At 42.5% G+C, this 12,239-nt stretch overlaps 1 long non-coding RNA gene across 1 annotated transcript in view; it reads left to right on the plus strand.

Moving 5' to 3' along the window:
• The first annotated feature begins 7,410 nt into the window (after positions 1–7,410).
• LOC147005787 (uncharacterized) overlaps positions 7,411–12,239 on the plus strand; it is a 37,333-nt gene continuing 32,504 nt past the window's right edge. Inside the window, exon 1 of the long non-coding RNA XR_015044816.1 lies at positions 7,411–7,452. This is a non-coding gene — a long non-coding RNA (uncharacterized LOC147005787). The remainder of the gene's footprint in view (positions 7,453–12,239) is intronic.

Consider the following 12,239-nt stretch of genomic DNA (forward strand, 5'->3'; position numbering starts at 1 on the left):
GAAGCCTGGCTCAGGAAGAACTTTGGTGGCTCTATTGGGCAGGAGAGAGAATGCTTTGATAGTGGAAAGAGCAGGCTTTGTTTTGGATCAGAAGTCAGATCATAGACATCCTTAGAGGCCAAGAAGAGTTTAGATCTTAATGGAAAGCCAACAGAAAAGACACATGTAGCAGTGTTGAGTGGATGAGGGCTTTGAGTAGAGGAATAACATACTAGAATGTGTGTAAAAGATCATTGAGGATAATGGAGAACAGGGATAAACTGTAAGAAGGAAAATGAGACCAACAGACGGACAGAAAGAACACTCTGGGTGGTTGTGGAAGTAGTCCTAGGGTTTGAGGAGGGCTGGGGCATGAAGGAAGCAGTAGAGCCAAATTCCTTGCTCAGAGTTAGCTTTGCCTTATGCCTGGTTTAGAATGTGACTTCAAAGCCCCTGCTCATTCTAAGTTCTAAGGCTTAGACCCCCCTTTTCCTTTACTAGTCTAGAGCTTTGTCAATACTCACTGACAATCCTTCCCATTGGTCCAGTCCTTGACACTCATTGAGTCATTTAAAACTCATTGACGCCGGGCGTGGTGGCTCACGCCTTTAATCCCAGCACTCGGGAGGCAGAGGCAGGCAGATTTCTGAGTTCGAGGCCAGCTTGTTCTACGAAGTGAGTTCCAGGAGAGCCAGGGCTATACAGAGAAACCCTGTCTCAAAAAACCAAAACCAAACCAAACCAAACCAAACCAAAACAAAACAAAACAAAACAAAACAAACAACCCCCCCACACACAAAACAACAACAACAACAATAACAACAACAACAACAAAACCTCACTGACATGTTTTCTTATTTCAGACTGCTACAGCAAATGGCTATATACTGGGTGGCTTAAGAAATATGTACTTCTTACAGCCCAGGGCACCGAAAGATGAAGTTCACAATATTGGCTGATTCATTCTCTAGTGATATGTATTTATTTCCTTCTATGTCTTCAAGTGACAGAAGGGTGAAAAGCTCTCTAGAATGCAGTGGCACTAATCCCTTTCATCAGGGACTCCTTCATGACCTAACCTTACCTGTTAATACTATCACAGCAGGGTTAGTGTTTAAAATAAAAATCCTGACAGAACTATCCAGTCTACAACATTCCAATCCTGTATTCCACCCCATAATCATATTCTTCTTGCACAAAAATTACCCATTTTATTCCAAGAGCTCACAAAAATCTTAGCTCATTCTAGACTCTAAAGTATAAAATTCAAATTTTTAATTTAAATATCATCTAAATAAGATATGAATGAATCTCAAAGTTTTGATTTGTCTGGAGATAAAATTCTTCCTCATAGGTGAATGTGTCAAACCAGACAATGTGGATGCTTTCAGATTAAGGTAATGTGGTGGGCACAGGATATATTCTCACTTAGAAGAGAAGCTGGAAAGAAGACAGGAATGATGAATGGAGACAAAGAGTGACACCTGCCAAGCATATTGGCAACACGCCTCCTGCACATTTAAGCCTGGAGAATAATCTTCTGTGGCTTACAGACCCACCGGAGCTGTGGTCACCTCTGCTGAGAAGAAGTAGAAAGCCAAGGACTTGGGAAAAGGTCATCTGGCCTGCTGAATGTGAACCAGTCGCCTCCCTTTTTTAAAACCAAGGAGGTGACCCTGATGATCTCTGGATTTCCTGTGAGGTCAGTCTTTCCTTGTTTTGAAGAATAGAACACTTTCAGGGCCAATAGCTCCATGAACTTGTCCTATAAAATCCTAGACATCAGATAACTTTGCTTCATTCCTTCATATTCTTGTCCAAACTGGCAGTTTTTCCTGCTGGGGTAGCTGATTATGTCCGTGGTTCACGCCCACACTAACCTTATCAAAAGGTCAGTTGGCCACTCTCTGTGTGTTCTCTTCCAGCAGCATTTCTCCTTTTTGGCCACATAAATAGCTTGAGACTTTTCAAAGATTGAATGTCTGGTTGTCTCTTTGCTTAATAAGTTTGTCCTGGAGTCACTTCTTCCTCTTGGCTTTTGCAGCCAAGAGGAACTAAGACACTCTGTCAACACTGCTTAGAAATTTCATCACTAGCCTTTTCAAGCCCCACCTTCCATAGAACACAAGACCACAAGCATGACCCAGCCACTTTCATTCCCACTTCATACAAACCATGCCTTTCCTCCAGTTTCCAAAACACATTCCTCATTTTCATTGGAGATCTCACCAGAATGACCTTGATCATTTGTCCTTTGCTTGCTTGCTTGCTTGCTTGCTTGCTTGCTTGCTTGCTTGCTATTTTCCTTTTTTGTTCATTTTTAGATAGAATCTCATTCTATGGCCTTTGCAGTCACTAACCTTGTGACTGGTTTGGGTTCCCATGGACTTCAATGACATAACAAATACCCTAGAGTCATGTACCCTAGAGTCAGGGTAGACATATGCTGCTATCTATCCGTCAAAAGTATAGCCAAGAAAAAGTAGGTGACTGCAAGGCTCTTTGGTAGCTTGCCTAAGAATTTCAATCAGGAGATTTTCTACTTTTCAGGGAAAATTCCATTATCATTGTGTTCTTTGGAAGTCTTGTGCCCTAGAAGGTAGCCAGTAACTCTAGAGCTGTTCCATCTGTGGTCAGGCCTCAAGCACCTTTTGGTGGCATGTAGAGAGTGGAACAAATAGGTATGAGAATCTTACCTGAGAGCTAATGTGAGTGCTAACCTCACTAGGGCCAACAGGGAAGGGAAACACCTTCTATGTCCTCTGCCTCCTTCATCAAATCACTGCCCATTACACAGCATTTTTTTTTTGTTGCTTTGCATGAAAGCGTAAGTCTGCATAGACATGAGATCTCGAAGTTTATATTGTTCAGATACAAACTTAGCATATAACTCACTGATACCTCCACCCTTTTGCTGTAGATAAAGATAAAAGTGGAATAGAACGTGAGACTCTCACGTATAAAAATCAAGAGCAGTAATAGTAGAAAACACTAAGTATCGGCTGTTTGTCAGGCAGTATACTCAAAATTATCATATATTTCCAATAAGTTCTTTTAATCACTTTTGGGGTGGATAATATTGTTACCCAAAGCCATTTTTTTCTATTCAACAAATGAAAGGCTACAATGTGACAAATATCACTCTGGTGTTAAATAAGAGGACAGCGGGATGTCTGTCCCCATGCTAGTCTAGATATATGGGACTCTGAAGCTTACAGTGACTAGGTCAGTCTTGAAGGTTAAACAGTGAAAATAGTAACTCCGGGTTGCTAACAGGGCATGGGTGATCCAGTTGCTGCCTTAGTTTAGCTTGGACCCTTGAAGTTCCTGCGAGTATATGAACTTGCCTCTGTGGATCTGAATATCACTTGTTGAGACTATTATCCATGTGTGAAGCCTTTTTACTTCTTTTTGATCAATACAGCAACATGGTAAGCTATCTTTCTCCATGCAATAATTTCTAATGACTATCTGATAGAAGTGGCTTGATACACCAAGGTGGTGATAACCCATTGTTCACAGCTTCTTGGAATACACTGTGCTCCCATCTCTCAGCTTCCCTTGCTGTTCATACAATACAGTTTCAACACTCCACAGAGTCTGAATTCTGAACCCCTGAAATGGTATTTCAGAAACCAGTGGCCACTGGAGGCCTTTACCTGAGAAAATGATTATCTGTGCTTAGTTTAACATGTTTTAGGCTCTGCAAAAGACAGAGTGAGGTCAGCGCCCACATTGCTTATGGCAGAGAGACCTGGTTGTTTTGGTGAGATGAAATGTCCTTTTAAGCCATGGGCTTGGTGGAGGGAGCCATGCTTGCGGTGTCTGCCTTCTAGAGTTTGGCTCTGCACTCTTGGCTTCAGGTCAGGGGGGTTAGAGTTGAGCTAAAGGTTTGCCTTTCTGCCATGTTTCAGGGATCATGCAGGGACTGCTGGTAAAAACCCTTCTTTAGAAAAGGCCTTTGCTTGGTGGAATAGGGCATTACAGGTTTTTGGAGACAGATATTTCTATAGGACACTGACATATTTTCTTGTCTTTGTTGCCAATCATGGCAGGGTGATCTGGTCATGAGGGATTCAACACTCCTCTTGGAGGGGTGGAAACTGATATATGCTCATGTTTGAACTACTTCTTAGGAAAATCTCTCTATTTTGCAGCTGAGATAACTCAAGGTCAGAAATTAATAGCCAAACTGGACTCAGAATTGGGCTGGCATGGTCAGGCTGTCCCCCACCCTATAAGCTTTCCTTCCAGCAATGCTGCACCCTGGTTGAAGATGGTGGGACAACAGGACATTGTATTAGTTTGTATTAGTGATCTTTTCCTCTAAAACTTCTCCATTAAGGAATGAATCCCTTTGCATAGGCCAACTCTATAAGAGGGAGATGAAAGCACGTAGGCCAGTTGGCAGAGTGAATAGAAAGAGGCTCAGAGACAGGGACTTGATATCTCACATAGTGAAGCATATCTGGGCTGCCAGACCCTGCATGTCTCCTCCTCAACTGAATGAACAGCACCAAGAGTCTGAGCAGTGCAAATTGTAGAATCTAGCCATAAGGACCTTGAAATGGGTGGGAGCTGGGCCATGCATTTTTAATGCTTTCTTACAAGGTGAAAAGAATGTTTCTGAGGATAACTCAAGTGTTCTAAATACCCGTGACACAGTGGCCATCTCTATAAAAAGAAACTGAGAATTTTGATTGTAAAAGAGCTGGCTACTTAATGAGGGGAATTTGTCAGCACAGAAAAATGCATTTATGAGTGTTTGTACTCAGGCTTGACTCTCTTTCACAGCACTGGGGTCCCAGAAGACTTTCTACTGGGACGAGTGTCCTTGTATGGGAAGCCATGGGAGAGCAATGGTATAGGGCCGTCCTAGGCCACTGCTGCTTGCTCTGTAGTGGTACCTCTCATATTTGAATGCCATGTTCACCCCCAAGAAACCATGTTAAGATAGAGATTCTCATTCCTGAAGTCTGACACAAGGTCCAGGAGAGATGAATTTTGACAAATTGACGAGTGTCCTTGAGTAAAAGGCACTAGAGCAGTGGTTCTCAATTTGTGAGTCACAACCCCTATGGGGGGTCGAAGGACTCTTGTACAGAGAGTTCATATCAGATATCCTGCATATCAGATATTTACATTATGATTCACAAAAGTAACAAAATTACAGTTATGAATTAGCAACAAAAATAATTATGTGTCTGGGGGTCACCACAACATGGGGAATTGTACTAAAGGGTTACAGCATTAGGAAGGTTGAGAACCACTGCTGTAGAGAATGTTACTCATAGGTATGAGGGGAAAGTGATTGAAATGTGTTTTGTAGGTAGGTGTTATTGCTGAAGGAAGCCAGGCTCTGGGTGATAGCTTAGGAGTCAAATGGAATCCAAGTCTCAATTTCTTGGAGAGGCAAGAAGGAACATTGGGACTGTAAGGCTATAGCAAAAACTTCAGCATGGACTGCCTTCCCTTTGAAGTCAGAATAGAATCAAATAGGGATGTCTCGGGACTCAAAGACATAGAATTTCATTGGGAGAGGCTATGGTACTGCAATAGGAGGGGATACCAGTGCAGGAGAGAGAAGTCAGAAACATGAGAGCTGCAATATTTTGCTACCATGATAGAATATTTTGACAGCACAACTTAAGGGACAAAGTTAATTTTGATGGGAAGAAGGGAGTGGAGGCTAGATTTAGCCTTCCAAACATGCCCCTTTATCCTACTTCCTCTAGCCAGAGCGCTCACCTTTCAACGTTTCTATAATTTCCCCAAATAGTTTCACCAACCAGAGATCAAACTTTCGACATAGAAGCCGCCAGGGGATATTTCATGTTCAAACCATAACGGCAAATATATCAAAGGTCAGATGAACAGAAAGGAAATTTATTTGAAAGGGAGGAGTGTGTACAGCTTCAAAGAAATATTATGGGAAGTGAGATTAACAGGTGGCTGGATAGGACAGTTGACAAGAAACGGACAGTGCCCCTTTCCTGTTCCCTCCCCACTTCCTTTGCTGTTTCTCTTTCCCCACAGAGGGTGGTTGTGGGAGACAACTGGTGTTTGTTTCATCCAGACCCAGAATTTGACAGGCAATTTCTTTGGTTAGAGAATCATTTCAGCTGATCATAGATATGGCAAAGAAAGAGAACTGGGGACATATGTGAGCTTGTCAAAGAGAGGGGCTGTCTGGTATCTTCTTTAAGCACACGAGGGCACAGTTTTATGCAGTAAGCTGCTTTTAGGAAATAAAGAATGTGGGTATTTCCTATTTGTGACTCTTTAACAGGAGCTCAGGCTCTGCCCCCTTCATGAACCCAACATATGGGTCAACAGGTTTGTAAATTTTTCTTCTTGTGCAAAAAATTAACATCAGGACTCAGAGAATGAACATCAAATGTCTTATTAGGTCATTAGTAAGAACTCAGTAGGAAGGAAAAGCTGACTCAAAGTAAAGAGGGGCTGAGTTTACACACACACACACACACACACACACACAAAATCTTGAAGCTGATTGTGGTGATGCCTACTCATTATTCCAGCTCTGGGAGACCGAGGCAGGAGGATCACTATGAGTTAGCAGCAAGCCTGGACTATGTAATGAGATCCCGTCTCAAAATACAAAGCCAATCCAATCCTAAGTAGCTTAAGTTTGCTGACAGTGACACCACTAGCTAATATCGTGCAGGACAATAAACATAATATTGGGGTTTATTTCTCTAAAGGATAGAAATTATACATGTCTTTGCTAGATGGGCCCTCCAGAATATCACACAGTCCCTGTGCCCTGCCTCAAGTAATGGTTTAATGGCAGATCACACACAGGTGCATTCCTCTAGATAATTAAATAGTTTCTGAGTAGTCTCTAAACATTGCCCGTTGTGGTAATAAAAGTGAATATCCACTTTCAGGCCACATTTTAAGTGGCTTTTTATAATATCCCTCAGATTTCCATACCAGAGAGCCTGTTCATGAGCTGACCAGGAGACAGTGTATCTTAGCCAGAGCTGTATCCCTTGGGAGCACCTGAGGCAAGGACAACATCCAGGCTCTTCGTGACTGGCAACTGGCATGGAGATTGTGGCAAGAATGACGTGTTCTTGTTTGGCCCTCTGGATTTTCCACAAGGACCATTTAGGAAACTTTAAAGTAGTAAGGGATTGCAAAGGGAGTGTGCTCCTGACACTAGAGAGCAAAAACAGTTTAATAAGCTTCAAAACAAAAATATTTTTCTGAAAGCTGAACAATGCACACTACCAGTGGCCTAATGAGTTAAGACTTTGCTGCAAAGTGCAGCCAAGAGAAGTTATTATTAGTTCTCCCATGACCCAGAAGCCCTTGTTTGCACACCCAGATGGGGCCACACTTCCTAAAACCATCAAAGCCTGCTTTAATTAGTCTGTTAATAGAAACTTGTTGTGAGCCCTGGTACTCCCTATGGCCAGCTTTTGCCTCCAATCTCCGTTAATTCAGGTAAGTATCACAGTAGCTGGAGGAACACAGTGATTTTGTTAATAAAAATAAGCTAACTGGCTTACCAAGTGCTAACAATCAGATTGAAAAACAGGAATCATTTGGTGATCTTTCCAGCTCAAATGTGAATAACATGATGTTTATTCTTTGGCAAAGCCTTCCATGCTGTATACAATGTGTTATTTATGAAGAAGGTCTTTGGGGGATTGGTATGAGACTTTTAGGCTCCCTGACAAGCTGAGGTCAGCATTCCAGTGGGTATAGAGGATGTACAAAAATATGTAAGGCAAAGGTGAGTAGAGAGAGGGCTCTGCCTGGGAGAGTTGAGAACATACCCTGGATGAGAGAAGTCATCCTCAGCTTCAGTTCTTTCTTATTCATCCCTACCTGTTTCCCCATTCTTCCTCATGGCACCTATCCCCCTCAGAAATTGAATTTATTTTGTATTTGGCTTATTTCTATCCACCCCCACCTACCTGATATTAGTGTTCCTGATCTGAGGTAGATGCTGTGTAGGTCCTTGATGTTCATTTAATTTTCAGAAACCACAAGAGGTGGTGGGTTTGACACTGGGTAGATGGATAAACTTGGGTTCTGGGAGATGAAATGACAGTCACCTGTGGTGGTGGCATGGCTCATAAGAAATACAGTAGGATTTGAAGATGTTTGACCTCAAAGATCATGCTAGCTAAGAACATGATGACAAAAAGTCACATTTCCATCAGTTTCTTCATCAGTTGGGGCAGTGACCATTAAGACTTACCTCTATTCCAGTGTTCATTTCCTCCCCATCCTGAAGGATGCTTACTTTCTCCAGGATATCTGGTAAGTTTTAAGCCCCCCCCCCATTTATGTTTGTCAGTCTGCCAAGTCCCATCAGATGTCATGCTTCCTGCCAGGTCCCCACTGCCTACTAGGAATTAATGTTTCAGCTCCAGGATTCTTGTGGCATCTTATGGCTCAGCCCAGCCTACCATGCCCTTGGTTTCCATTTGATGTCATTCTTTCTTCTTCTAGCTGCCCCCTCCCACCCTCTCCACATCCAGAAGGGACCTCCTGCCTCCCCATTTTGTTTAAAATGGGAGGCTAGGCCTCAGACTGTTTTCTTCATCCTTATGACTTAAATAAGTCTGCTTATTGTGTAGCTGTTATATGTCCCCACCAAAGTTCAAACTGAAAACTGACCATCAGTATAAGAGTAGAGAGGTGGTGGGACCTTAAGACAGTGATTAGGTTATGGTGATCTACCATTTTGAAGGGATTTGGGCTGTTCTTCCTTCCAGGAATAGGGAGCTGGGTAGATTCTAGAGGACTTACTCATGACACCTGATTATTCACCAAGACAGAAACTTGTCAACAAAGCCATGAGCTTCTCTTGTGTGCTCTCTCTTTCACACTTTTTTATGTACTTCTGCTTTTCTGCTATTCTCTGGTACAGTGTGAGGCCTTTGCTAAGTAAAGCTGTTCAGTCTTGGAATTCCAGCTGCACAATATTATCTAAACAAATCTCCTTCTTTACTAAATCACACACTCTCAAATAGTCTGCTATAGCAACAACAGACCAAGACAGTGCCTTTTCCAACAGTGGAAAAGTATCTCCTCTCCGTTGATGTAAATGAGGCTCAGACACAGGTTCCTGGAGATGCAGTGGGGAGGGGTGCATCACCCAAGCCTGTACCAGTGTAGAATCCTGATGAATGGAGAACACTTGCCTCATATGGGGTCTGTGGCTTGGGTTACTGGATTCATACAACCCAAATGTTCTGACCAAAGGAAGGCCACTTCAGCCACAAGTACACCTGACTCTTTAGACAACTCACATGGCTACAGTGCAAGGCAGAGGCCCTTCACCATTCATTCATAATAGGTTTTAGTGGTCTCTGCCACAGGGTGATTGTGCCAGAGTCCAAATCCCCTATCCTCAAGTTGGTCTGTAGTGGCAATATTTTGAACACTAGAAGTTTGACAGGCAATATACCCTGTTGTATTCATGATAGCTGAGCACCAGTCCTCTCTAGCCTGGTACCATCATCACATGTTTATTGAGCTGCAGAGGGAATAAGACATAGCTGACTGAATTGCATGTTTGGTCCTTTTTTTCACTGGGCCTAGTGTTGAGGCATTAATTCCAATGTACTTTATATTTTAAAAATGATTCTGCTCAATTTTTCAGTGAACCTGAACTTGCTTTGTAAAAGAAAGTCTATAGAAATCAAAGTAAGCAGATTTGACATAGATTATGAATTAAAAAGAAACGAACAGATCATTGCTGTGTTTCCCTGCAGTCCAGTTGGGAACTACATGGCTGCAGATTTCTTGCCAACAAATACAAACAAAGTAAAATATTAATCTGTTCATCAGTAGCCATGCAATCAGGGGCTTACTTCGACCTTGGAGCTGAGTCCTGGGACTGCAGAAATAGTGTATATTCACAAGAACAAACATCTTCCCATGGGTTTCTGAGTTAATTGCAGAGTGACCTGGAATCACATGGCTCCTGTCCTTTGGACTCTGCACTGTCAAAGTTATTAAAGTTCTTGGCTGGAAAGAAGAAGTGGAAAGGTGCTTCGCTTCGTGCATTCCAGAAACTTTGTGAGGAACCTCAGACATCTCTCTTCTATTCTTATACCCATGGATGTTACTAGAGTGGTTATAGAATCCAAGCCTGGACTCTATCAGTCCCAACAAGCTAGGGCTGGCCACCTTAATCCAATATACCAACCAAAGAGATATATCATGCACCCATTTACTCCTTGGCACTTCATGACAAAATTGTGCTCTGGATTGTCTTGTGTCATATGAAGGTTGAACTTTATTCTTTTGCATTTGAACATACAGGTTTCCTAATACCATTGTTGAGATGTCTGCCTCTAATCACATCAAATGGTCTTGTCACCTCAGAAGTCCAGAATCTCTTCCCTTGCATCTCTATCCCACTTGTCAGAATGTTCAATGGTTCAGATGCAAGAGGGTCTCACTAAGACTCAGGTTTTCTTGGCAGGGATCCCAGGTCAGTGCTAACTTCCTGTCTGGCCTCAATCAAGGCTTTGGGGGAGATTTTGCTTCTTCATCTGAACATTGAAACACTTGAATCAAAGCAGTGAGTTTTCAGATGAAATGTTCTCAATGTGTGGAAATGACCTGCTTGCATGGGCATTCCAGGAGAATGTTTTGGGGTTCTCTGTTTCTAATTCTCTGACTTTCTTGCCTCCTATACCATCCATTCAGGCACATTTCACTCTCTAGGGCTCCATGGAAATGTCTCATCTCCTGGTATGCCAGTCTCTGTTGACCTTGACATTTGCTGACATTTTATTTCTTCCTCTGTAAAAGCAAAAAGGACTAGATTCTGTTGTCTCCAAAGATTAGCTGGTACCTGTCATTCAGCACTAAAATATAACACTGAGTGGCTGCTTCATTTTAGGAGGCAATGAGGCTGTGCAGTTTCCTCTATGAGAGGTCAGGTGTGGGTGATCCATTCACCATGGTTTCTGAGCATTGCACTGCCTCCTACTGGCATTAAGAGGTATTGTTTTTCATGTGGCAATGTAAGAGGGTACCTGGATGATATAATGGCCTCTCATAGGGTGATCCAGCTACATGCTTGGGATCACACCTCTTTTAAGATATCATTTTCCTAGAAAAGACTGTTTTTACTCATAAGATAGACTGATGAGTTGAATTTTGGGCAAATGGGACAATTTTAGCCTAAAAACAAGCAACAAAGAACAAAGCAAATTAACTAACAGAAGCACACATAAATAATGGTTTTCCAGATAGCAGATAAATTGAGGGAAGTAGTGTATGACTTTAATCTCATTGCTGTGTGTATGGATCTTTGTGTACTTGAGGCCAGTCTGGTCTACATAGCAAATTTCAAGCCAGTTAGGGCCATGACATCTTATCTTAAGAAAAAGAGATGGGGGGGGTGGAGAGGGGAGAGAGGGGAGAGAGGAAGGGGGAGAGAGAGGGGAGAGAGAGGAGAGAGGGAAGAGGGTAGAGGGAGGAGGGTGGAGGGAGGGGAGAGAGGAGGGAGGAAGGAGGGAGGAGGGAAGAGGGAGGAGGGAGGAGAGAGAGAGAGAATAGATATAGCAGAGAGCCAGCAAGGGAGGATAAGAAAGCCCGAGGGACAGGAAAGAAATGACCATGATGCTTCTGCCTTGAGAGTTTCCAGGTCACAGAACAAGGGGAAGGGAGTCCTGACTAGAGCTTCCTTGAGCCTCCAAATTAAATGATTGAACTGAGAGTTCAAGGAAACCCAGATGGCTAAAATGTATAGGCCAGAATTCCCAAAAGAAGAAATCTGCATAGATAGAGAAAGCACTTCCAAAGATATGCACAGGGTCTCCTTAATATCCAGAGTTTCTTCTGAGTTTAGACATTAGGAAAAAAATGCCAAAGACTCAGGAAAGAAGCCCCTGAAAGGACATGAATGAATGGGGCTATGGGTCTGCCTAGAGTAAAGATTCATCCCTACAGTGTTAGACCTCTTTGTTGAATTAGTAAGTGTTTGGGGGGAAATATTTACCCATGTCCTTTGTTTCTTCTGCTTGGCTATAGTAATTTATATATTTCCCTCTCCTCTTGTGTATACAGATATCTGAAGTATATAACCTTAAGATTGTGTTCAGGCTTCCACATGCACCAATGTGCATGGACTTACTCTACACACTAACACACACACTCAAAGACATATACACAATACACACAAAAAGAGAAATTGAGAACAAATAATGGAAAAGTCTCCATTCTTGGGTCAAAAGAAAACCTTCTATTCATGAATGGGT

Source organism: Mus caroli, unplaced genomic scaffold (assembly GCF_978045245.1).
Source record: "Mus caroli unplaced genomic scaffold, Mus_caroli_1 scaffold_2, whole genome shotgun sequence".
NCBI lineage: Eukaryota > Metazoa > Chordata > Mammalia > Rodentia > Muridae > Mus > Mus caroli.